Genomic DNA, 26693 nt, shown 5'->3' on the forward strand with positions numbered 1-26693 from the left:
GGACAGCGTGGAGAGCAGACGTTGGTTAGATGGCTGCTCTCGGGCACGCGAAAGGTCCTTGTCCGGAGGACACTGTCTAGGGGCCTCCTGTTGCGTCTCCAAGTTCAGGCGATGGTTAGAGGAAGTGAACTTAAGTGAGAGCCGCAGAATGGCATGAGAATAAAGAGAAACTTTCTTCATAAGCAGCTGTCCTCTAACCTTGAGGTTGGTCGTCCTGGGGGCTAAGAAATGTTCACCTCCCTTAGGCGGAGTTAGACAGCCTGAGGTCTGCGATGGTTTTGAGTTAGACGGAGCCCGCCTGAGAGGGGCGACTTAGTTGCATAGTTTGGGATGTCCCTTTGGTTTGACAAGTCTGTGATTCTCCATTTCACCCCCTGATTTCCCGGAGAGTGTATCCAGTCTCACTGCAGGTTTTCTGACAATGGTGGATATAAAAAGCTCTAGTGTGTGGATAATTTTCGCTCTCTTCATTGAGCAGTCGCAGTGGGACAAGAAAGAGGACGGTGAGTGGGTTGGGGGTGAGGGTGACGGTGACGGTGTTGAGTCCCTTGGGGAGGTATAACCAGTCTGGTGGCGGGGGTGGGGGGCAGGCGCTCCAAGTTTAATTCTGGAGAGAACAAGGCAGTGGTAAGGCCACGAGTGTAATCACTGATGGCCACCAATGCCCCTCCCCGTTTCACGCTTATCAGAACCACACATCTGTCTCAGGGGAGGCATCACGCTGTGAAGTGAAGCTGAATGGTGTGAACCTGGTTGCACTGCAGAAATTCCGCGATGTGCTTCTGAAGGCAGGGGCTGGGGGATCTGGGGAATGGATATGACACTTCTATAGTGTAAAGTCAGTTTGCTAAGTAGGAAGATTGCGTTATTGTTCCCAATTCTTCACCCTCCCCCACATCCAGGACTGGCTATGTAATTTGCAGGGCCCAGTAAAAAATGAAAATGTGGGGCTCCATGATGAGAAGTTATTAGGAATCTTAGGAAGCTGACAGCAGAGGACTCAGCCAAAGGTGGGACCCTTCTGAGCGTGGGACCCAGGTGCATCTGCACGGGTGACATGTCCCTGAAGCCGCCCCTGCCTGTATCCGTGACCTTTGCATATGATTTTGCTGTTCCTCCTGAGAGAAGAGTACATTTCCCCTCCCTGCTGATGGAGGGCTCTGCCATGTGATGGGATGTGTCCACTGGAATGTGGCTGGGCTTGTGTGTACTGAGGCCTTAAGAGTTACTGGGTGTTTCTGCTCCTTTTCTTGCACTTCTGACATCATCAAGGCCAGCCCTCTGGTGCAAGGAGCATGAGAGGCAGGGGATACAGACCTGAGCCCACCTGTAGCTCAGAGCCAAGCACACTAGATCAGGTGACCCCCAGTCAACCTCTAGATGCATGAGCAAGTATAAATGATTATTGTTTTAGGGCACCGAATTTTGGAGTGATTTGTTATGCAGCATCATTATGGCAATAGCTAACTGATACTATAAGCATCTGCCACTTTTATAAGGGGGAAAATCTTTTTTTTTTTAAAGAGATCTTATTCTGTGCCAGAGATCAGCCATTTGCTGACTCTACAAATTTATAAAATAGACAGTTTCAAAGTCTGTTCCAACTTCTTTGATCTAAGAGGAAGCTACTAAATACATTTATGTACCAGAACCTAGAGAAAGACTCATGTCACTTTGGAGCACACAATTTGTCGTGCATTAACTGCTTGGGAGAATGGTGACGACGGTGCCTTTTCTGTAATTACTGGCACTCCCTGCCACAAGGGATTGGCTTGATTTCCGGTCTTTTTAGCCGTTAACACAGTTCTTCCTGCAGGGCTCTGGAGGGAATGGTCTCTTTTCATGGAGAGACATAATACAGGGAAAAGGGACACAGAAACTCAGAGGCAGTTGTGTGGAATGCCTTTGAGAGGCCATCCTTGACTCAGAAGTTTTCCAGATCAGAATTCTCTGTAGCTTGGGGAATTGCTAAGACGTGACAATGCTGCTCACTTTTCCTGAGTGACTACTGTGTGCCTTTGAAAGGATTAACTCTTTTAATCCTCATAACATTTCTATGAAGCAGTCATGATTAATAGCCCCACTTAAAAGGTGTGTCATATTTCATAAGCTGGTAGAGCTGGGATTTGAAGGCAAGTCTGTTTGAACAGAGTCCACATTTTCAAGCACCACATGAAAGGGGAAATTGTTGGTTCGCTTTGAAACATGCTCCTTAAGGACCACTACTACAGCAATATTGCTCAGCTATTTTAGAGGGAAGATACAAATACCAAAGCTACAGAGGGCTTCCGGGACCCTGTAATATGCTTGGCTCACCCTCATGGGGCCAAGTGGATTCCTTTAAGGCTCTTTTCTAATTCTATTTAATTTCTTGGTGGGATGGTTCACCCCTAGAGGGAATGTTTGAAGAAAAGTAAAAATATCCTGGAATAAGACTTGCATAGTTCAGAAACCATGTCTCACGTATAATTTATTTACAGATGCTTTCTGTGGCAAACTCCTTGTTAGTCAGAGGGAAAGATGGGACATTGTACTCACTGTGTAAATAGTGATGCTGTCGCGGGGTTGCTGAACCAGAAGCCAGAGGAGGGGCCCTGTCCTCGCTTCACTCCACTCCCGAGGCTGCAGCAGGAGAAGCCGAGGACTTCACAACAGCTGCCTTACATATGGGCTCTGGCCTCTCACTCGAATCTGGGGAGCTGGTTGGCCCTATCCTTATTCGTTCTCCATTGCCATGATATTAGCAACTCAGGACAACTACGATTTATATTTCTCATGAGTCCATGGGTCATCTGGTGGTTCCACTGATCTTGGCTGGGCTTATAGGGAGAAGGGGGTGTTCTTCTGGTCTTGGCTGGGGCTCATTCATGTGTCTGGCAGGCAGCAGACCGTAAGCTAATCTAGGATGGCCTCAGCTGGGATGGGCCATCTCATTCTCCAAAGACTAATCTAGACTTGTTCTCATGGTGTCATAGAGAAGCAAGAGAAGAAGTGGAAATACACAAGCGCTTTTTCAAGCTGTGGTTTGCATCAGATCTATTAGTGTCCTATTACTGGCCGAAGTGAGTCACATGGCCAAGCCCAGGGTCACAGTGAGAGGGACTACAGAGTTACAGGGCAAAGGGTGTGGATACAGGGAGACCATTAATGGGTACCATGAATGCCATCAATCTACCATATATTCGTAGGAGAGGGATGAGTTACCACCTTACTCCTGTTAGAGTGGGGAGGAGATAGCAGATACTAGTGAGGATGTGGAGAAAAGGGATTCCTTGTGAACTGTTGGTGGGGTTGTAAATTGGTACAGCCCCCTGTGAAAAACAGTATGGAGGTTCTTCAAAAAGTTAAAAATAGAACTTCCATGTGACTCAGAAATTCCACTTCTGGGTATATATCCAAAGGAAATAAAAACACCATGTTGAAGTGATGACCGGCACCCCCATGTTCCTAGCAGCTTGTTTTTTTACAATAGCAAAGACATGGAAACAACCTAAGTGTCCACTGACAGATGAGTGGCTAAAGCACTTGTGATATATATATATTTCAGACATAAAAAAGAAGGAAATCCTGCCATTTGTGACAACGTGGCATTGTGCTAAGTGAAATAAGTCAGACAAAGACAAATGCTGTGTGATCTCACTTATGTGTGGAATCTAAAAATAAAATAATAAGAATAACAAAACAAACTCATAAAAAAGAGATCAGATTTTTGGTTATCAGAGGGGGAGAGGGAATTTGAAGAAGGTGATCAGAAGGTTCAAATTTCCAGTGTATAAGACGATTAAGCACTAGGGATGTAAGGGACAGCATGACTGCAGTTAACTGGCATACGCTATATTTGAAAGTTAGGAAAGTAAATCCTAAGAGTTCTCATCACAAGGAAAAAAACATTTTTCTTCTTCTTTTGTATCTATATGAAACGATGGATGTTCACTAAACTTATTGTGGTAATCATTTCACAGTATATGTAAGTCAAATCATTATGCTATGTGCCTTAAATTTACACAGTGCTGTATGTCAATTATATCTCAATGAAACCGGGGGAAAAAGGCTCAGAGGTTGGAAATTTTGCAGATTTTCTCTAAGATGGTGACATAGACTCTTAGATGTGTGGGTCTACACCTCTATGGTGGTACTTGCAACACTGCATCATTGTCTCTTTGGATGCCTGCCTCTCCCATTAGTTTGTGAGTTCCACGAAGGAGGAACCCAATGTCTTATTCATCTTTGAATTCCTAGTACATAGGGGACGTGAGGTTGATGTTCACTATATGATTAGGAGATGAAACGCTAGAACTGGAACAGACCTTGGAGGTCATCTAGCCAGATCCCTCCTTTTCAGAGGGGAAATTGAGACCAGAGGGCTAATGGTGAGGTGACACCAGAACCAGTGTGTCCTGGGCTGCTTGTGCAGCTCGGCCACAGTGTCCTTCTCAGAGACTGGGGTCACTGCAGCTGAACAGAGCTCGACTCAACAGCAAGCTCTCTGGAGACAGGGACCATCCCTTCCTTGTTCACTAGTGTGTCTATAGGACCAAGCGCGGTGTCTTTCAATGAGTAACATTTCCCCCATCCCTACCCCCTATCAGTGGCCATTTCACTGTGAGTTGCATTTACTATGCATGAATTCTGTCTTTCCTCCCTGGGTACTGATCTCAGAGGGACAGCAGTAAGCGGTCTCGAAGAGACATCTTAGTTCCCTGCCCAGAAATTGAACCTGGGTAGCCTGTGTGAAAACCAGGAATCCTAGGTGCTACTCCACCAGGGGCTAGAGGCTAGAAGCAAAGTTCCCTGGCTCTTGCCCCGTTTGAAAGCAAAAATGTTTCAAGGAGGCAAAAACTGCAAAAACGGGTACAAAATTTATTATTAGAGATGCAGCACAATAAGTGGGAGAGCACACAGAGAAGGTTTGTTTATTTAATACAGAAGCAAGGCAGAAATACACACCTGGAGAGAAGGACTTTGGATGCCCTCTCTAATGAGAGGTGATTTAAATCACTTATGTAGGACAGTCCTTCCGGGTCTTTGTTTACCTTTGGCCAATTATCTCATTTCTTTTCCCACATCTGACCTGTTCTAAGACCCTCCCCAACATGCGTGCGCAACTTTTTGCTAAGGTGGATTCCACCGTGGAGGCCTGTAGGGATATGTCCACACTTATTATGGGGTGGTGCCTCTTCCCTTTTTCCCTTCCCCAAGGAACCTTCCTGCGCATGTGCAGACAGGGAAGTTTTCCTTGACCTCAGGAGTGGTCATCCTACCTCTTTACTCCAGCAGAGCTCAGCTTCTGCCACCAGCTTTGTCTTTGGAGTGTCTGGGGAAAACAAAGCTTCAATTTTACTCCGCTTAACAGACACCAGCTGTCCAGCCCAGGGGTCCATCTATCTCCTACCTCAGTACAACCCCACACCAAGTTGGCATCTGATAGGCCTGGGAATAAGGCTGCACACCTTTATATTGTGGAGTTCCAGGCAAATATTGTGGAAAAGATCGACAGAGAAAGACCAAGCATCGTATGATATCCCTTTCATAGAGAATCTTTAAAAAATGATACAAATGAACTTATTTATAAAACAGAAACAGACTCCAAGACATATACAGTGAACTTATGGTTACCAGGGGGGAAGCGGGGAATAGATTGGGAGTTTGGAATTGATATGTACACACTGCTATATTTAAAATAGTTAACCAGGACTTCCCTGGTGGCGCAGTGATTAAGAATCCGCCTGCCAGTGCAGGGGACACAGGTTCGATCCCTGGCCCGGGAAGATCCCACATCTCCCCAGACCAGGAAGGCAACTAAACCCCTGCGCCACAACTACTGAGCCACGAGCCACAACTACTGAGCCCGCATGCCCCAACTACTCAAGCCTGTGCGCCTAGAGCCCGTGTTCCATAACAAGAGAAGCCCGCACACTGCAACGAAGAGAAGCCCCCGCTCACCGCAACTAGAGAAAGCCCATGTGCAGCAACAAAAACCCAACACAGCCAAAAGTAAATAAATATATAAATAATTTTTTAAAAAGGTGCTTTAAAAAATAAAGTAAAAAGCAAAATAGATAACAAACAAGGACCAACTGTATAGCACAGGGAACTCTGCTCAATATTCTGTAATAACCTAAATGGGAAAAGAATTTGAAAAAGAATAGGTACATGTAGATGTATCACTGAATCATTTTGCTGTACACCCGAAACTAACACAACATTGTTACATAACTGTACTCCAATATAAAATAAAAATTAAAAAAGAAACAAAATAAGCAGTTCTGTAGTTCAAAGTGGTCTCTTTTAGGTGGATTCATGGGGGGCGGGCCCTGCTTGGGCAATATTATCACGTGCACCCGAATTCCAAGTGTGAGGAGAGTTCCATAAACATCCCTCCCGTGACTACTCTACATATCCTCCTGTCATGACAACTATACAGAAACCTTAGTTCCTTCCCATCATAGGAGGTGGTCTCATTAGTACTGTAAGTATTCAAGGACTTTATTTTCATAATTCTGACCATCTGTGAGCAGCTCTGAAGGTCAGCCACATGTAGTAATCTGCGATAAATCGGCATCATGAATTTGAGCCCTGCATGTTTTGAGGCTAGTGGCACGAACGAGCCTAGTCAGCTGCCTAGCACCCTCATCTTAACAGGCTTCGTTGTTCTCCACTCATTATTGTACATCCAGGAATTCTCATCAATAGCTCAGAGAGAGCACTTAGAATTTATTGTGAAACTCTGTTGCCTTTATTGTGAAAAATCATATGCTAGGATAGTGTCAGGAAGTGGCGAACGGTAGAGTTCACCATTCTGTTGTGTTTGTCATTAGTGGCACTGGTGGTTTCTAATCGTTATGCATCTCAAAATCCCCCATGGAGATTTTCCAGCATACATCTGCTTAAGAAACACTTCCAGAAATGCTGCTCTAGTAGGGAGGGTCCAGTATTTAGAAAATGCCCATATGTGCTTCTCATGGGTGGCCAAGGTCGGGGAACACTGTGGGAAATATCTGGTGAGCTGGGTAGTTGGTGAATGTGCTGGTGATTCGTAAGCAGCTCCCCAAAAGACTCCCCAGGATCTGGAGAATTGAGTCTGCTGAGGGAGAGGGGAAAGGGAGAAGAGCTTCAACCCATAGAGGCTGGCAGTGGGCGGGAAATACGGCCAGCTGCCGACTCCTTTGTGGATTGCCCAGGAGTGCTGAGCCCTGGGCTTGAGGAACATCTCCCCAGCCTGCTCCGTCCTGGCTGTGTGTGGAGGGAGCATCTTCCTGACTCATGGCATGATGGAAGCTTGTGCCGGTCAGCTTCACAAAGGAAGTCCAGAGGCCCTTGTAGTGGTGGAGGAAGAAATCCTGAAACCATGATTGACCTTAGGGTGCATCATTGAGAGTGGTCCCCAAATTTGACTCTGCCTCACATCATATCTGGACAGGTTATTAAAAATACAGATTCATGGGACTTCCCTGGTGGCACGGTGGTTAAGAATCTGCCTGCCAATGCAGGGGACACAGGTTTGGGCCCTGGTCCGGGAAGGTCCCACATGCCACGGAGCAACTACGACCATGCGCCACAACTACTGAGCCTGTGCTCTAGAGCCCGTGAACCACAACTACTGAGCCCACTGGCCACAACTGCTGAAGCCCGTGTGCCTAGAGCCTGAGCTCTGCAACAAGAGAAGCCACCACAATGAGAAGCCCACACACCACAACGAAGAGTAGCCTCCGCTCGCTGCAACTAGAGAAAGCCCATGTGCAGCAACGAAGACCCAATGCAGACAAAAATAAATAAATAAATAAGTTAAAAAACAAACAAACAAACCAACTTTAAAAAAAAATACAGATTCATGAATGCCCACCCCCTGTGATGCTTAATTTTATATGTCAAATTGGCTGGGCCATGGTGCCCAGGTATGTGGTTGGACATTATTCTAGATGTTTCTTTGAGGGTATTTTTTGGATGCGATTAATGTTTAAATTGGTGGACTTTGAATAAAACAGATTACCCTCCATAAGGTGGGTGGGCCTCATCCAATCAGTTGAAGGTCTCGATGGAACAAAGACTGACCTCCCCAAATAAGAGGGAATTCTGCAGGAAATGGCCTTCAGACTTCAACTGCAAGGCTGGCTCTTCCTGGATCTCCAGCCTGTTAGCCCCCCTGCAAAATTTGGCCTTCCAAACCACTACAATTGCCTGAGCTGATTCCTTAAAATCTCTTTCTCTCTCTATCTCTCTCTCTATATATATATATGTCTATATCTCTGTGTATCTATAAACACACACATACATGCATCCTGTTCGTTCTGTTTCTCTAGAGAATCCTAACATATCCCCAACAGTCCTGGGAAGTTCAGGTTCAGTAGGTCTGTGGAGGGGCCCTGGGCCTGCTGTGTAATTGAATCTCCTGTGAGTTGGATAAAATGATCTGCCTTCACCAAATGGTAAATATTTGCTCCAGGTCACTCAGCTCATGGGTCTGGTTCCAGAGCCCATGCTCACTCCCCTTCTCTCTTGCTGCTTCCGTCCATGGGAGCTGGTAACTTTGCACACCTTTTGTAGAGCTTCTGTTGACCCTAGCGGTCAGTCTCTACAGGCGGCTAACCAAGAGAGTGACGACACTCAGTTTCGCCTGTAGTCTTCACAGACTGTGTGGGCCAGAAGAAGGAGGCTGGTTAACTTAACCGCATTCAGCGGCAAAGCAGATTCTCACAGCAGGACCTAAGCAGATTTATGGACTCTCAGTAGTTTTGCTATGAGAAATCGCCAAGTCATTGACCGTTCTGACAGAAATCGTTTGCTTTTCTGTCACACCTTTTTCCTCTCCTTAATATACAAAGGAACTCCAGGTATTGTAGGACGTGATGGAGGCAGGAAAGCGTATTGGGATATGGGTTCCACTGTGAATAAAAGATACAAGGGAGCCTGCGCTGTCTCGGGGGGAGCCCGTCCAGGCTGAGGGTGGGATGGGAGGGGGACCCTGCTTGCCAGGGTTGTCTGGGGACCCAGGCTCCCCCTGCCCTCAGAGCTCTGCCATCGTTAGGGCATTTTCTTGTCCATGTGGTCCATGAGGGCATCACACCATGATGTCCTTTCAAGCAGTAGGATGGAGGGGGAAGAGGAAAAGGGCCGTTTCCGTAAAGGATGTGACGCAGAAGCTGCACACATCACTTCCACTTAACTCATCGGCCAGATCGTAGGCAAATGGCCACATCTGGTCTTTTGAGGGGGTCTCTATGCTCAGCTCCGAATTGAGGATTTTATTCCATAGAGAAGGGGGGGTGGATGCTGGATGACAGCTGCAGGCCTTGGTCCCAGGGAGGAATTCAGTCAGCAGAGTGGCCAGGGCAGGGCACCCAGCCACCGACGTGCACCCCAGAACTCCAAGGGCAGTGTGAGGTGGCCAGTGGGGATGGCGGGCAGAGGGACTAGGCACTAGAGGTTGAGGTGATGTCTGATGGTACCTGGAGGAGCCTGGGCATGGCCGAGGGTGGAGAGAGGAGCTGGGGAGTCCTGGGTGTTGGTCTTGGCTTCCGATGGGAGCCAATCTGAATTTCTTCATTCATTCAACTGGAGTTCCTTTAGACCTGCTATGTACATAGTCCTGTATTATGTGTTGATGGGTGTGTGTGTGTGTGTGTGTGTGTGTGTGTGTGTGTGAGTGTGTGATGTGTCAGTTGTGAAGACCTCCATTCAGCTAAAAGGGGTCTCGTTTTTCTCTCTGATTTCCTTCCCGAGAATTTCAAAGCTCTGATCACACAATATCTTGTATTACAGTCACTTGTACACATTATCTTCCACAGCTGTGTTCTTGAAGGTGGCGATCATGTCCTCCTAATTTCTGTATCTGCTGTGTTGTGGTATCTGATTCATGTTAATTAGCTAAATGTATTGGTGAACATGAGCCTGGCAACCACACAATGGCTTGGATTATGAGTTTCATAATGTGTGTGGCAGAATTATCACTGCTGAGCATGGGATTAAGGCAAGTGAAGGAAACCAAAGAAAGGGCCATGGCACGTGTGATGTGCTTTGTCTTATCAGAGCCCCTTCACTGCCCAGAGGGTGAGCATGGGAATGGATGTAGTTAGAGGGCCGGTCCTCAAGCTTGGCTGCACCTTGGAATCACCCGGCGAGCTTAAAAAGAACTGTTCCTGGATCCCACCCCCAGAGTTTCAGTTTCATTGGTCTGGAATGCAGCCTGGGCATTGGTGGGGGTGGAGGGGAGGTTTGAAAAACTCCCTAGATGATTCTAATGTGTAGCGAGGCTGCAAATCACTGAGTTGGAGGGTAGGGCAGGCTTCGGCAATGCAGGTGGGGAGGCATTTTCCTTTTCTCGGTCCCCCAGAGTATGATTTAGAGAGCCATAATTTTCTAAATGGTACCAGAGTAAAAGAAATAATTTACCAACGGGTGCCCAGGTGAACTGAAGGAGAGCGCCTGACTTCCTGCTTCCCAGGAGATGGTCAACCCAGCAAGTGACTCATTGCAAGTAATCGGCAGACAACTTGTTTTCTCGGTGGGAGGTTTGCTTCTAGATGCTCCCTTTTCCAAAATGTGATGAGAAGTAAAAATTCTGTTTTTCGATCCCCGCAAATGCCCACCCTTTCAGATACTCAATTCTTGCCCTTTCTAAATTGCTGAAAAAGCAAGAAACATTTCTGGGTCACGTTTCTAGGCCACAAAATGTGCCAGTATTACCAAATCCTGATGGCCTCTTATTCCCTGTAGCACTGGCCAGTCTCTGTCTCTCCCTACAATTGGAACCGGGTACCAGCCTCTACCCAGGCAGGGAGCCTGAGAGCCCTGCAACTCAGATGAGAACTCCTACGGGCTCCCGGCTTGCGCTGAATTAATTCCGATGCTCCAGATGTATCTTCTCCCCATGGCATAGCTGTATTGTGGCATTACCATGCTGGTTCCATTTGCAACTTGTATGTGGTTTGTTATTCTTTAAGCAATTTGGGGCATCGGGCCTCCCCCAGCACAGGGTTTCACTGGCTCTGATTCCTAAGCTGTCTCTATGGCACAGACAATTACGAAACACATGGGGTTTTGTTTCATTAGGATAAAACCCGGCCATAGACAAGAAAATGCACTGAATACGTTAAATGTGCTATACAAATGCAAAATGCCATTATTATAAAGGGACAGAAAAAGCCATACTGTTCCCTTTCTGCGTCTGCTAAATCGTCGAAGCAGTGATGAAATTCTGGAAGACAGTGATCACCGATTATAGCACAGGGAGGTGGGCGGGCAACACACAGCAAGAGCAGCTCTGCTACTGTGGCCTCTTTACTGGTGATATCGCTGCTGTTACCACTCAGGGCATCAGCATAAAGTGGCGCCAGTGCCACTGGTGTCCTGGTAGAAACTAAATAACGGAGCCACTTAGGCAAGGGTCCTGCCTTCGGGAATGTGTACGCTGTTCAGATGACGTCAGCAGGACGGACTGATAAAACGACCGACAGTGCATTTTCTGCGAGGGTCTGTATGATGCTCTTTGTATAAACTAGACTTTAATACACACACGACTGTGGTACTTCAAATGCTTTCTGATAGCGGTGATGCCAACTGTTAATAGAGACCAAAAGCGATGGACGTTGGGTTGTTTTCAAACACTTGACATTTGTGTTATTCAAGTTATTGATAAAGTACTTCAAGCCCAAATATTCTGGACTTTAAAAGGAAGGAAGTGTGGGAGGGGGAAGTCAGAGGTATGATTCTTTGTAAAATGTTTGTTTTCCTCAGTCGACTATAAAGTCGGTGAGGGCAGGGTCTGGGTATCTTGTTCACTGCTTCTCATTTTACCTGGAAAATAGCACCTATTCAGTAACTCTTTGCTGGCAGAGTGGCTGAATATGCTCTGCACTTTACCCGCAGTCTCTGATTTATTCTTACGCCAGCTCTGTGAGGTGAAGATGGGGAGCTGAGACCCGAGGGCTTGCATCACTTGCCCAGGTCACTCAGGGTGGTGAGTGCTGGGTCTGGATTCAGATCACTCTGACTCCCAAACTCCTGCCCTTTCTAGCAGTCCTTATGTCTCCAAGCACTAGGGATTAAAAGCATGTTTCTTTGCATTTCCCAGGACAGTTCCATACTCTGAGTTTTGCAGAGCACACTTGGACACAACCCTCTGACACACTGGCATCAGATGATCCACTGTCAGCCACGTGCACGTGCGTGTCTTGCACTTCTCCAGTCTGACTATCAGAAGGAGGTGAAGAGGTTTTGACTAAAGGCCTCTTCTCAATTTTAAGAGACTGTTGGGAAACGGAGGCTTGGGAGAAAGAACCTACAGAAGACACTGTACCCTCTAGTGCTGGTACCCTTGGGATCTGTGTTAGTCCGCTAGGGCTGCTGTAACGTAGTAGCCACGGGTTGGGTGGTTTAGACAACAGAAATTTATTTCCCCAGTCTGGAGGCTGGAAGTCCGAGATTAAGGTGTCAGCAGGGTGGGCTTCTTCTGAGGCCTCTCTCCTTGGCTGGCAGATGGCCACCTACTTTTTGTGTCCTCACATGGTCACCCCTCTGTATATCTGTGCCATAATGTCCTCCTCTTATAAGGACAGCAGTCATATTGGATCAGGGCCCCTTCTAATGACCTGATTTAACCTTAATTACTGCTTTAAAGACCCTCTCTCCAAATACAGTCACATTCTGATTTACTGGGGGTTAGGGCTTCAACGTATGAATTTTGGGAGGCGGGGGCAGGGGGGGACACAATTAAACCTATCACAGGATCCACGCACCAGGGAAGAGTTTTTATGGAAATGACATCCCCTTGGTTAGGAGCAGGGATTGGCCTTAACTTGGATTCTACTCCTTGGCAAATAGCAAACAAGAGTGAACAGTGAGCCCCTGGGTTTAGATTTCAGGAACATTTTCTTATCATCCACGGGTGGAATCTGGTGAAAGAGAAGGCAAGACTCTGATTCTTTGTGTTGGATTTTACTGCACGTTTATCAGAATAAAGAGCGAACATATTCTGAGCAAAGCCTGTGAAGAATTGCTCCCATCATTCTCCAGGAGAGATGGTCTGAGCAAAAGGGACAGAGCCTGGCCTCCTCATGCTGTCACACCCCTTGCAGGGAGCAGCGTGTGAAGCCAGTCACCCAGGCGTAGACAGTTGACTCAGCGCACGTGGGACGAGCCTGGGTCATTCATCATTCTAATTAGCCCTGGCTACTCTCTCCGCAGCAGGCCCAGGGTCAGGACCAAATCGAGGTATGTGTTGTGAGCTTGTGCAGAAGGGCCAATCGCTAAGGTGGACTGAAGTTATATAATTATCGTAACTATTTTTGTTTATAGGACATCCTTTTCCAGGAGAGAAGCACTTCCCTTCCCAGGCATTTCCCTGCCCAGAAGTTGTCACTTCGTAGCAGGACGGCATGATCCATTCTGGGGCTGGAGGAAGTAATAAAGAACACCGCCCACCCATAGGGCCGTGCAGGCTGCACAAAAAGTCATTATATGCATGGCTCCAGGGAAGGTCGACACGAGGCTCCTTCTGCAATGCAGACAGTGACAAGGGGGCTTGGGTTCTTTTTCTTTGCTGGGAGAGATGAGCTTACCTAGACGTAGAAGGTTGGTCCTTAGTGGCCTAGGAAAAGCTTTTACCATGACAACAATGTTTATTAAGTTACTGCATGTGGCCTAGAATATGCCAGATGTTGTGCCAAGAGCTTGAATGGGTCATCTCACTTAATGCTCATCTCTGACGTGGATGCCATTATGATGTGGGCATCACTGTGGTCCCCTTTCACCGATGAGCATGTTGAGGGCAGAGGGGTTAAGGAACTGAGGCTAGTACCTGCAAAGCCAGGATTTGAATCTGGGTTGTCTTACCCCAGAGCTTGCTCTTTGGGTTTTCTTCATTAATTATTATTATTATTTTTTTTTTTTTCGGTACGCGGGCCTCTCACTGCTGTGGCCTCTCCCGTTGCAGAGCACAGGCTCTGGACGCGCAGGCTCAGCGGCCATGGCTCATGGGCCCAGCCGCTCCGCAGCATGTGGGATCTTCCCGGACTGGGGCACGAACCCGTGTCCCCTGCATCGGCAGGTGGACTCTCAACCACTGCGCCACCAGGGAAGCCCTTCATTAATTATTTTAATTGTAGAAGTAGGCCGTCCTTGTTTTAACTAGAAAGTGATGCTCAGTTAATATGAAGAAAATACTAATAAGCCCCCAACTCCTCTCTATTCCTGACTCTCTGACATAACTCATGTTAAAAGCTTGGGTCTCTGCCCTGCTCCTATCTCCATGCACAAACACAGACAAATGTACACACACGTGTGTATGTGCATACACTCAGAGTTGGCCTTTTGTTTTTTTCCCAATAATTGGAAAAGATTTTCCTATAACTTTTCCCGCCACATACCATTTCGTTATGGACCCCCCTCTAGATCAATATAGTACTAGAGATCTAACTCTTTTAAAAATAACCGCACAAACTCTCATAATATTCCATAGTACACACAATTGAGTCAGTCATGTCCATACTTATGGACATTCTGTCTGTTTTCAGTTTTATTTGGCCCCTGTCTGTAACCCTGCAATAAACACCTTTGTGTGTTTATATCCTAGGAGTGAGGTTATCAGGTTAAACAGTATATGAATTTGTACTTCTTAAAAATTTGTCGGATTACTTTCCCAAAAAGGTTGCAGCAATCTGTGTTCCCACCGATGGTGTAAGAAGGTGTCTGTTTCTGACATCGTCGTCACCATGGTGGGGCATTATTGGGGAGCCCTCCCCACTTTGCTGTCTGCAGGTACAGCCCCGGGAAAAATGCAGAGCTCAGCGGTCGGGGAGTTGTTCTCATAGACCCGAGTTTCTCTGTCTTGGAAGCACACTTGAATCTCCTGGGGAGATTTTAAAATCTCGGTGCAGGGGCCCCATCCACAGAGAGCCTCTCTTAATTGGCCAAGGGGGCACAGGCAGCGGTGTTTGCAAAGCTGCCCAGGGGATTCTAATGGTCCGCCAGGGTGGAGAGCTTTTGAGAGCGATCCTGCAGACACCAGGGTCCTTCCTCACTTCCCTTTCTCTTTCCCTCACTCCCTCACCACTCACCCCTAACCCTAACCCTAACCCTAGCCCTAACCCCCTCATTGCCCTTTCTCTTCCCCTCATCCCTTCCTCCCTCCTCGGGGCCCTCTCCTCGCAGGTCAGTGGAGTCTTTACTGGAAGCTGCAGGTACTGTCCTTCCGCCAGCAGCCTCTCACTCACTGTCCTGGTCCCACAGAAGCGCACTGGTTGGAAGGGCTGACTTTAGCCCTTGCAGCACGTGCCCTGCTGGAGAGCCTTCAGGACCTTGGACGGCTGACGCTCTTGCGAGAGCCTCCTGGCTCATGCGGGTTTGGAGCACTGTCTCCGGGAGAGAAGGGGCTGTGCATCACTCCTCTTTCAGGACCAGAGAAGCGTGGAAGTGCTGCCCTCCTGGTGCGTTGGTGATGTCATTTTCACCCCACGGTCTACAGACCTTCCGTTCTTCCACCTGGCTCCCCACCCCTGGTCCCCTGCAGTGTGTGCACTGGTGTGACCTGCACAACTGCCCCCAGAATAGCAGCCCAAAAGCCCTCACTCTACTGTAGGTATACAGACCACATGCAAAGTCTAATGCCCCGGAACTTCAGCCTCTTTCATGGCCTGATGGGTACACAGCTCTTCACTGCCATCCAATGCTTATCCTGAGACAGAACATTTAGAGTGCCCCACAGGCTGCTGTGGGGAGCCTGCAGACCAGCAGCGACCCAGGTGTTTTATACACAGGGCGTGTGTGTGTGTTTGTTTGGTGGCGGGGGTGTGTCCGCGCCAGCGCTTACCTTGTTCTGCCTAAATGCCCGCTGGGTGTTGACCCAGCCCATGGCTGGATGGGACAGGCAGAGTCCTGCAGAGCTGGGAGATAGGTCACATGTATGAAAATACTAGGAATAGTTTTGCTTCATGAAAGAGGATGAGCTTCTGGTCTTCCCTGGTGGCGCAGTGGTTAAGAATCGGCCTGCCAATGCAGGGGACATGGGTTCCATCCCTGGTCTGGAAAGATCCCACATGCCGTGGAGCAACTAAGCCCATGCACCACAACTACTGAGCCTGCGCTCTAGAGCCCATGAGCCACAACTACTGAGCCCACGTGCTGCAGCTACTGAAATCCGCGTGCCTAGAGCCCGTGCTCCGCAACAAGAGAAGCCACCGCAATGAGAAGCCCGCACACCGCAACGAAGGGTAGCCCCTGCTCACTGCAACTAGAGAAAGCCTGTGCACAGCGATGAAGACCTAACGCAGCCAAAAATAAATTTAAAAAATAAAATAAAAATTTAAGAAGTGAGATATCTTTAAAAAAAAAAAAAAAAAAGAAGACAAGCTTCTTTCAGGAAACAAATTCCTTCAGAAACTCTATTCTTAGCTCCAGAACTGGTTAGGATACTTGAAAGAGGCAAGCAGGCAGGTAAAGACACCTGTGATAATGGAAAATCTGTAGCTGGCCATCACCGTTGTCAGGCCCACATAATTATTAACCACGGTATCTACCATTTGCAAAACGCTCTTTAAGGCACTGTTTTTCAAACTTGGCTGCACATTGGAATCACTTGGGGAGTTTTAAGAAATTTTGATGCCTGAGTCCCATCTTCAGAGATTCTGACTTAATTCGTTTGGAATAAATCCTGGGCGTCAGGATTTTTAAAACTTCTCCTGGGTGATTGTAATATGCAGCCAAGTTTGAGACCCTTAGCCAAGCAGGGTTCAGCATTCAGGTTCATTACTGCATGTAAGTGCCCTGTGTGGCCTGACTGGTGAGGTCAGTGGGGCGGGGGATTGACTCCCACCTTGGCCCTGCCCCTCCCCTCCTTAGTCAGGGCGGGGCACAGACACCTGGTCATTAGCTCCCCCCATATCTCCTGGCACCCCCAACTGTTGGAAAAGCCTTTGAGCAGCTGGGATGCGTAGGCTTTTAGAGATCAGAGGTATTTCCAGCTCCAACAAGAAACAGGGCAGTGGTTTTCATTCTTGCCTGAACCAAGCGCCTTCTTGGCAGTGTTCATAAAATGCTGGGGCGCAGTCCCCACCCTGTGAGGTTTGCACATGGGAACTTAAAAAAATTTTTTTCGGGGGGCGGGAGAAATGTCAAATGTAAGGGGATGTTTTAAGAGTAGTATAATGAATACCTAAATAGCTTTCACCAAGATTCATCCCTCGCCACATTTGCTGTGTCTGTTCTCCCCTCCCCTCCCAGGTATGGAGCACACACTCTTTCTTTGGCTGGACCATTTAGTTGCACATATTGTGATTCTCCACCCCTAAGTACACTTCCCAACATCACCACACTACCACGATCACACTCAAGGACGTTGTCATAATAATGTTATCTGAATGTCGTTCGTAGTCGCATTTCCCGTGTCCCCAGTCATGTTCTTTATGGTTTTAAAAAAACATCCAGGACCCAATCAAGTATCATACGCTGCATTTAGGTGCCATGTTTCCCACTTTCTCCTTTAATCTAGAACAGTCTCTCCACTTTTCTTTTCATGACACTGGCGTTTTTAAAGTGTCTCTGAATGTGGGTAGTTTTCTAAAGTTCCCCAGGTTTTTCCCATGGGCAGCAGCAGGGTTGAGAAACCCTGCCATCAGAGGACTGTGCATGGTGTTTTCCCCACAGGAATATTTCTGTGGGGGAACCCTGGGGGCTGCCCCTTTCTGCTTCTCAGTCCTCAGAGTGGGCTGCCCTGTTTGCTCTTTGGACAGCCTTCTACGCGCAGCACAGCCCTGACCCTGCCGTGATTACTTTTAATTGATCTAGAGTCACAGGCCCCTCTGATCATTACCTTCTCTGGTTGCCCATCACCTTCACCTCCTCCTTTCCTCTCCCCGCCAGCATCTCCTGTGCCCATTCTGGTTTTTGTGCTGGACCTTCAGGATTTTGAGCCCTCCATACTGATTGCTTGAGGCAGCCTCACAGAGGTGGGCAGGGCAGGGGTGGTATCCGCTCTGTCTTCAGCATCTGTGGTGGGTGGTGCAGAAGGCTCTGTGGAGGGGGTGATCCTTCTGAGGCTGCCCCCTTCCCCTGCTCTAGCCACACCCAGTTAAGCTCCATTCGCTCTCCCCCATCCTGCTCATTCCTCCTTGACTTTTTTTTTTTTTTTTTTTGGCTGAACCTACCCATTCTTTAAAACTCAGCTCATGTCACCACTTCTGGGAAGCCTTTTGCCTCCTTCCTCGGCTGGGGTCTGGGCCCTCCTGTGGGCTCCCCTAGCCCCTGGGCTGACGTCCATCCTAGCACGTACCAGGCAGCATTGCATTTTCTTCTCCCCAACGAGACCACGAGCTGCTGAAGGACAGGGACTGAGTCTGGTGTAAGTCGAATTCCCCAGACTTTAGCGTGGGGCCTGCATCCTGTGGGTGCTGAGTCAGTGTTCCGTGAGTGAATGGAAGGAAGTGGGAGGGGAGTTGGGTCCAATTCTGAGAATCCTATAGTCACAGTCTTCAGGGTTAGAATCCTAGAATATTAGAGCTGGGAAGGGCCTTCATGAATTCTGGTGCAGCTCCTTCACTGAAGATAAATGAAAGTGCAGAAAGACAGAGATTCAATGCCCCCAAATGGCAGAGTGAAATCTAACTGGGTCTCCTCTTTACTCTGAGTCCTTTCCCCCCGACTCATCTTTACTGCATTGGGCTATTTACTTATTTCATATTTCTAAATCCTGTTGACTTTCCATCATTCACAGATGGATAATCCTTCTTATTGTCTACTGCAATATCCAGCCTCTGGTTGGCTATCTCTCCTTTCTGATTATGGGAAAGAGAAGTCCACTTTAATGAGAGTGTAAGCAAGATGTCAGGAGAGCAAATTTGTTGGATGAAAACTAACAATCACAAAACCACTCCTCAACCTTGAATAAAGGCTTCTGTACTGCCTTGGAACATCACAGGGACCCCCTCTATTGGTATGGGCAACTGAGAGTTTACCGTCAAGTTCACGGAAGCAGTTTTTCTATTCTCCCTCCTCTATGTGGAATTGGCCAACTAGCAATGGGAGTCCAGCAGCAGTGGCATCTCCTGGGAGCTTGTGATAAATGCAAACGCTCAGGCCCCTCCCAGACCTATGGGATCCTAGTCTGCATTTTAACAAGATCTCCAGGAGATCCGTATGCACGTTATTTTGAGCAGCATGGCTGAGGCCCCTCACTGTCAGATACAGAGCTGACTGGCTACACTGTTCTTCAGTATTTACCTGTCTCCTTTTTGACTCCTCTTCTCTCACATCCCAAATGCAGGTGTTCATTGATGTTCTGCCCTTGGCCTTGTTATCTTCTTGTTCTATACTAGGAGTTGCAATCAGCAGCCTGTGGGTCATATATGGCCTGCAAATTTGTTTTGTTTGTCCCATTCACTATTTTAAGAACCTGAAAATTTCGTACAAAAATCTGGATTTTCAGCTTCTTTGGGGGAAAAATTGCAAGGGATCTGGCGATATTGGAACCATATCCCTCAAGGCAGCCATCAGCTGGAGTTAGGTACTGGATGACCCCTTTAGACGGGAACTATGTTCTTCAGATCACCTCCACTCTGACCACTCCCCCACCTGTCTAGTACTATATGCATTTGAGTGTAAGATTCTGCTTTCTTTGAGCTCGTCCCCTCCAATGCTGGAGCTTCTATCATCATCCATCTTAGAGTGGGCCCCAAACGTATACCTTCTCTCCTACTTTCTCTTCCTTTTGAATTCCAGGCAAGCATTTGAAGGCTTCTGTTGACTATCTTTCCCTGGTCTGCTCCTTGTACCTCAAACTCAGTATTGGGGGTAGGAGTGCTGACGAATCCCACTTCTCTACCTCTTTGGATTGCACCAATTGGGAACAGACATGAGTCTAGATGAGGCTTGAAATGCAGTGTCATATCCATCCAGCTCTGTGGATGGTCATGGTAGGACTGCAGCACCTTGGAGAGTGAGTGCCAAAGAGGGGTGGGCTCCAGGCTTGTCTTGCCACAGAGGCAGGCTTTGGACCCTGACCACATAAACCTACCACGTGCTTGCAGAAGTGGAAGAAGAGAGTGTGCAGCTTAGGGACAGGCAGTCCCCAAAGCAAGATAAGTGAGGCCCCAAGCTTCCTCCCTAATACTTCCCCAAGATGTGGAAACTGTTGCTTGGAATTCTGATTTTATGGAATGGGGTAGGGTAGGAGTGCAGAGAAAGGAATTGAAGGGCTGAGTTCTCCCTTCATTCACCTGTCATAAACTTATTATAGATTTACAGCCTGCTCTTTTAGTTAACCCATCTTGGTTAACTGAGACACTGTCTTTCATGCCACTCAGGTTTAACACCACATCTGTTGTTGGTGTGTGGATTCTGTTTCCAAAGCGCTTCATGAATTGCAACTCTCTTCCCCCAAGCCACTTCCTCGAGAGCTCAGACTCTCATTTCTTTTGCCTGGACCATTGCAGTAGCTTCCTAGGTGTTTTTTTCCCCTCTGGCTTTTGCTCTGCTCCCTGGTCTTCCTCCTCGATTCACCCTGCACATCATTGTTGGGGTGATCTAAGCAAACCTTTATCGTATAGAGCTTCCTTATCGGGAAGCCTTCTCGGGATCCCAATTTTGGAGAGTAAATGACCAATACTTAGCATTGCTTCTAAGGTCCTCTTTGATTTCCTAACCTCTCTTTTAAGCTTACTGAAATCTACTTCCTTTCAAACACTCATTTGCTCTCCCAACATTTAGCGAGCACCTACTATGTTCCAGGAATTGTGCCAAGTCCTGTGGATAGAGACATAAGACTGTGATTTTCTTTCTTTGCGCCTTTTCTTACACTATTGCATCACTTGGAATGGTCTTCTCTGTGGGCTAAAATGTTATCTTTTAGTTTCAGCTCAAATGTAACCTCTTCCATGAACTCTTTTTTAATCCATTGAACAAGAAATAGTATCTCTCCTATTGGCTATTCTCTGCCTCATTGGCTTTTTAAGTGGTCTTCCTACATAGTCATATCTTATTTACATATTTGATTCCTTACCTGGCTGCAGTCTTCCCGAGGGCCAATGCTATGTCTTCTTCAACGTTGCGTTCTCTGTGGTGCCTGTGCTGTCCTAGCACGTAGGAGGCACTCTATTGATGAGTTTATAAAATTGCATTTTCTCCAAAGCTGGAAATAGAACAAACCCAGAGAAAAGTGTTTAAGAACACAAATAGATTAAGCATGATCCTAAGTATTACTAAATATAGCTATACAGAGACAAATATGTCATGACTAATTAACAACACATTTGTGAGCCACCTACAATCCGTTTTGAAATAAAGCAGTATGTTAAGACGTTAAATAATGTTTCTTTACCTCTTCCTTTTCATTCCTACTGTAACCAACTTCAGTTTTTATTTCTTTACTCAAGAGCCAGAGGTTTCCTTATAAACTTCTTTAAAACCAGATGCCAACTTTTGCCGGTCCATCCACTGTAACTCTGCCAAATTATTTCTGCTAAAACTGCTGTACACACAGTCCCTCATGTGATTAGAGGCCTTTCATTGTTTCTCATTGTCTGTTGTATCGGGTCCCAACTTCCCTTGACCTTCCTGGCCCTCCCAGCGGCCTTTCCCAGGCTGTCATCCTGCTTCTCCCCAGCTTGAACTCAGGCCAGACAGGGAACACCCCCTCCACTTGGGTACCATTATCTTCCCTAGACTCTAAAGGCTCACCTAAAGCCCATCCACTTCCATGAAACCTTTATCGTTTCAGCTGAGGGTAAGTTCTTCTTCCTCTCACTGTTAGCAGCTGTTTCCAAACCTGGTTGCTCATCAGAGTCAGATGCACAGCATTTCAAATCCAGATCCAGATTCTGCAGTAAGGTTTGGAATTCTGCATTTCTGTAAAGCTCTACCAAAGGATTCTGATGTGCAACAGTTTTGGGAACCAGTGACGTTCAGGACCCTACAATTTCATGATAGGATCTCACATTGCCTTGTGTGGCATTTATGGATCTATTTAATCTCTCCTCCCTGAAGGACTCTTCCTAAAGTCGGGACCATGTCATTGAGTTATCTTGCCTTTGGCAGGATATCTGGCTCACGGTAATATGATAAATTACTCAACAAGTGTTTGTTGAATGAACGAATGATTGCATGCACGTATGAGAGGCTTTTTCGAAGAGATGAGATGACGGGTAGAAGGGACTTTTAATGCAGCCTGAAATTGAGAGGAAATTCAAGTGGAGAGAGGAGCTTTAAATTGCAATCTTTTGTGCAAAAGGCAGGTGATAAAACTTTGGGGAGTCACTTTGAAATCTGTTTGCTTCCAAGGTCAAAATATTGCTCATAGATGGAATTATTTCCAGTTTTGAGAAAATGCTTATCTATATAAGAATTTCCAATGTGTATCCAATTATTTGGTTGATTCATTTCTGGCTTTCTGATGATCAACTGGGTGTTTTTAAAATAGAATGTTTCAGCTCCTCCAGGATCTGGTCCCTGAGGTTGCTCTGGCAACCACCTTGAAAACTCCGGAAAGCTTTATCTGAAGTTTCCAAACTTCTCAGATTTTCCAGCTGCCACATTCGTGTTTTAGCAGTTGCCTTGACTGAAAGATTAACATTAAATCTTAATTAATTTAACTAAATTTCCTAAAACTCCTTCAGCCAACCACCCCTGCGCCCCCCCGCCCCGCCCAGCATTCCGAGCAGCGTTGTTGTATATGCCCCTCGTGATTGTACTGGTATTAAACCCTGAATCTCCAGGGAAGTATGACCTTTAGCAGCGTGTTAACCAGGCATCAGACACACACTGCCTGGGAGACCTCCCTCTGCAGCCTGATAGTTTATTTAAAACATAATCACTGCACCTCTGGCTTCCAGGCATGTCTCTGGCTTTCCTGAAAAGCCAAATAGAGGAAAGAAACAGGTCACTGCTGAGAAGCACGTGTGGTTTTTGATTGTCATGGTGAAGTCTTTGCACCGCTCCAAGCAGTATGGTGGACATCACAGCTCTCGCCTTGTTTCGCTTGTTCAGTGTGTGTTGGTTCATACACTGTCCCCTGTATATGGAGGGCAGGGAGAGACCGAAGAGAAAGGCAGACCACTCCAGACTGGTAGGTGGCAGGTTTAATAAGCAAGGGCGCTTACCTACAAGGTTGTTTTGGGTGCCAGCAAGATGAGCAAATCTCCACATCCGCCCCCCAGAATCTTTTTTTTTTTTTAACATCTTTATTGGAGTATAATTGCTTTACAATGGTGTGTTAGTTTCTGCTTTACAACAAAATGAATCAGTTATATATATACATATGTTCCCATATCTCTTCCCTCCTGCGTCTCCCTCCCTGCCACCCTCCCTATCCCACCCCTCCAGGCGGTCACAAAGCACCGAGCTGATCTCCCTGTGCTATGCGGCTGCTTCCCACTAGCTATCTACCTTACGTTTGGTAGTGTATATATGTCCATGCCACTCTCTCGCTTTGTCACAGCTTACCCTTCCCCCTCCCCATATCCTCAAGTCCATTCTCTAGTAGGTCTGTGTCTTTATTCCTGTTTTACCCCTAGGTTCTTCGTGACATTTTTTTTCCCTTAAATTCCATATATATGTGTTAGCATACGGTATTTGTCTTTCTCTTTCTGACTTACTTCACTCTGTATGACAGACTCTAGGTCTATCCACCTCATTCCAAATAGCTCAATTTCGTTTCTTTTTATGGCTGAGTAATATTCCATTGTATATATGTGCCACATCTTCTTTATCCATTCATCCGATGATGGACACTTAGGTTGCTTACATGTCCTGGCTATTGTAAATAGAGCTGCAATGAACATTGTGGTACATGACTCTTTTTGAATTATGGTTTTCTCAGGGTATATGCCCAGTAGTGGGATTGCTGGGTCGTATGGTAGTTCTATTTGTAGTTTTTTAGGGAACCTCCATACTGTTCTCCACAGTGGCTGTATCAATTCACATTCCCACCAACAGTGCAAGAACCCCCCAGAATCTTAAAAGTTTTTATAGAGGCCTTAACTGGGTTAGTCATGTATTCAGGCCACAGGGTCTCAATAACACCTCACTCTCAAGGATATGTCCTTGGAACAGGTCCCACCGTGAGAACAGTAGACAGAGTGTATATTCCAAGGACAGGGGAGGGGGTGAGGAGCCTTTGATTCCCTGGGCCCCCCCTCAAGGATCAGCCAGCAATCACGTCCTCTGGGTGACCTCCTCCAACACTTCATCCTTCATGACCGGCCATTACAATCTTATATGTCCCCCTTCCGTAATGTGCCCTGAGTGGTCAGCAAGGGGTTTCGTCAGCACGGAAGTGCTCGTTTGGAGGCTGTCTGGCTGCATTGAAAACGGTTGCCACAGTCTATAGACACATGCAAGAGAAAACACAGATTAAGGTAATGATTCCTAAAGTAAGTGACAATTATTTTTTCATCAAGAGCCCTGTTGGAGCCCAGGGCAGGCCACCCCAAACTATGCCTCAATGGCATATTGATTATTTTGAATTAAAGTTACTTAAGAAATGGTTGATGCAAAAGGGACAATTTCACCCTTCTCTCTGTTTCCCTGAAAAGCAGTAAATAGTCTCTCATGGGAAAGGTGTACTCCCTGCATCTGGATGTAGAAGGTCACCCTTATCACCAGAGATAGGGAATTTGGGGCTGAGAAGCCAGGTAAACATACCTTGTTACTGCTTTCATTTACTACCCCAAGACCAGACTGTTCAGATTCTTCACTAATTAAGCACCCAAAGCTTAATTTCTTTGTCCTGTCAATTCCTCACAAATCTATTTTTTCTTTGCCTAAAAAGTATAAAAACTGCCTGCCCCTGGCCACGTCTTAGGTCCCATTTCTGTAAGACCTCCATGCAGATGAATTAAAATTTGTTTCATTTTCTCCTGTTAATCTGTCTTGTGTCAATTTTATTATTAGTCCAGCCACAAGAACTCAAGAAGGGTAGAGGGGGAAATTTTCCCCCTCCCCGACGGCCCTATGATCTGAATCATTGATTTATGAAGTCCCCTAGGCTGGGGGTCGGGTCACTCGGGGCATTCATCTGTGCCTTTATGGGATTTAATAAAGATGACACATTGGCAGACTCATCAGGTATGAACATACTACATTCTGTTTGGAAAATGGCACGGGTGCCTCCTTAAGACATAATGACCAAGGCCATACTCTTCTGGAGGACAGCTTTTCTCATTAGAGACGTTTCAGTGTTCAATAAGGGCAGGCTTCGTTGGCTTAAATCATTAGAAGCTTGCTGGGTGAATTTTGTAAGGGCTTCTGTGTGTGCGTGAAAATGTCCTCCAAGCCAATGGAGAGGACAAAGATGGTGGCCAAATGATTGTACCAGCGGAGAGCAGAATGTGTCCATTCTGGGCTGGCAGTTTTAGGACTTGAGCTGGTCGAGTGTACCATCCATGTCAGCTGGAGGAGGGAGGCAGCACTGCCAGGCCCGAGAGATGGATTGGGGGCCGGAGTATGCCAGGCTAGGACCCCCACCTTCTCCCTCTTCCGATGGTACATGTTCCACTCCAGCTACAGTGTGTTTTAACAGACCCAGCTTGCAGCAGGACAATGGGATCCCACCAGAGACTGAGTTGTTATCCCTTACCCGGGGGGGCGGGGGGCCAGGTAACCCACCCATCCTGGTGGTATATCCCACTGCAAATTCCAGTAGGTAACTTCTTTCCCAGGCGCGATGGGGCTTGGGGTTCTGAGCAGCAGAGCAGGTTGATACACGGTGAGAGTCGGCGCAATGGCTGTTTCTTATCATTTCCACACTTTTATAGTGTTGGGTGCATCGGGAGGTGCCCCCAGTCTGGTGTATGTGGTAACAGGCTCTACTGGTTGATCATTCAAATCCATTAAATCCTGGAACAGTACTTTAGTCTATCCGGCCAAGATCATTTTACTTGTTAGGAATTTTATCTGCTGCTTTACTATTTCATATTATCTTTCTATTAATCCTGCTGCTTGTGGATTATAGGGGAGATGGAACCTCCATTTAATGTCATGGTCTTCTGTCCAGTCTTGCATATCATGACCTTTGAAGTGTGACCCCTGATCACTGTCTGATCGATGAGGGTATCCACACATGGTACTCAGTTTCTTTAATCCCTTAATGGTGGTAGCCTGGTTGGCATGGCAACAGGGAAAAGCTTGGGTTAAGCCAGACGCAATGTCTACACAAACCAAGGCATGCTTAAAATGTTTGCTCAGAGGGAGGTGGCCAATATAATCAGTGTGCCAGTCCCTCACTGGTTGGGAACTTCGTGGATGGTCCCAGACTCCTTTGGCAATTGCCTTGGGTATAGTTTTGAATACACAGGGCATGCTGTTACTGCATTAACCAAGTCACTGTATTTCAAGGGCAGCCTAGCATTCTTGGTAATGTGTCATCTCACCCAGGTGCTGTGGTAGCTGCTCTTTCTATGTATCCTATCTTCTGTATATACTGGAGAGTCAGTTGCTAGGGCCCGTACCTGAGCTAGGGCATCAGCTTCCTGGTTGCCGGGGGGTATCAGCGCCTTCTGAGCTGGGGCATGGATGAGTGAGGACTGCCTCAGGCTCTAGCAGATGAACCCAAATGTCTTTCCGTGTACCCTGACCCCACAAGGGTTTATTTAGGATCACCCATCCCCTGACTTCCCATTGTCTAAGCCACAGGATTAATTCCTTTAGAACAGCCCAACTGTCAGTGTAAAGGGTTAACAGCCTGGGCTCATGAGTAATCACCAGCCAAACTG

At 46.9% G+C, this 26693-nt stretch overlaps 1 protein-coding gene across 1 annotated transcript in view; it reads left to right on the top strand.

The window, feature by feature from the left end:
- The window catches only part of CNIH3 (cornichon family AMPA receptor auxiliary protein 3), a 113791-nt gene that overhangs the window by 56268 nt on the left and 30830 nt on the right, over nt 1-26693 (top strand). The window lies entirely within an intron of this gene.

Source organism: Delphinapterus leucas, chromosome 1 (assembly GCF_059928025.1).
Source record: "Delphinapterus leucas isolate spDelLeu-1000000601 "Yukka" chromosome 1, BTC_Dleu_Yukka2, whole genome shotgun sequence".
NCBI classification, from domain to species: domain Eukaryota; kingdom Metazoa; phylum Chordata; class Mammalia; order Artiodactyla; family Monodontidae; genus Delphinapterus; species Delphinapterus leucas.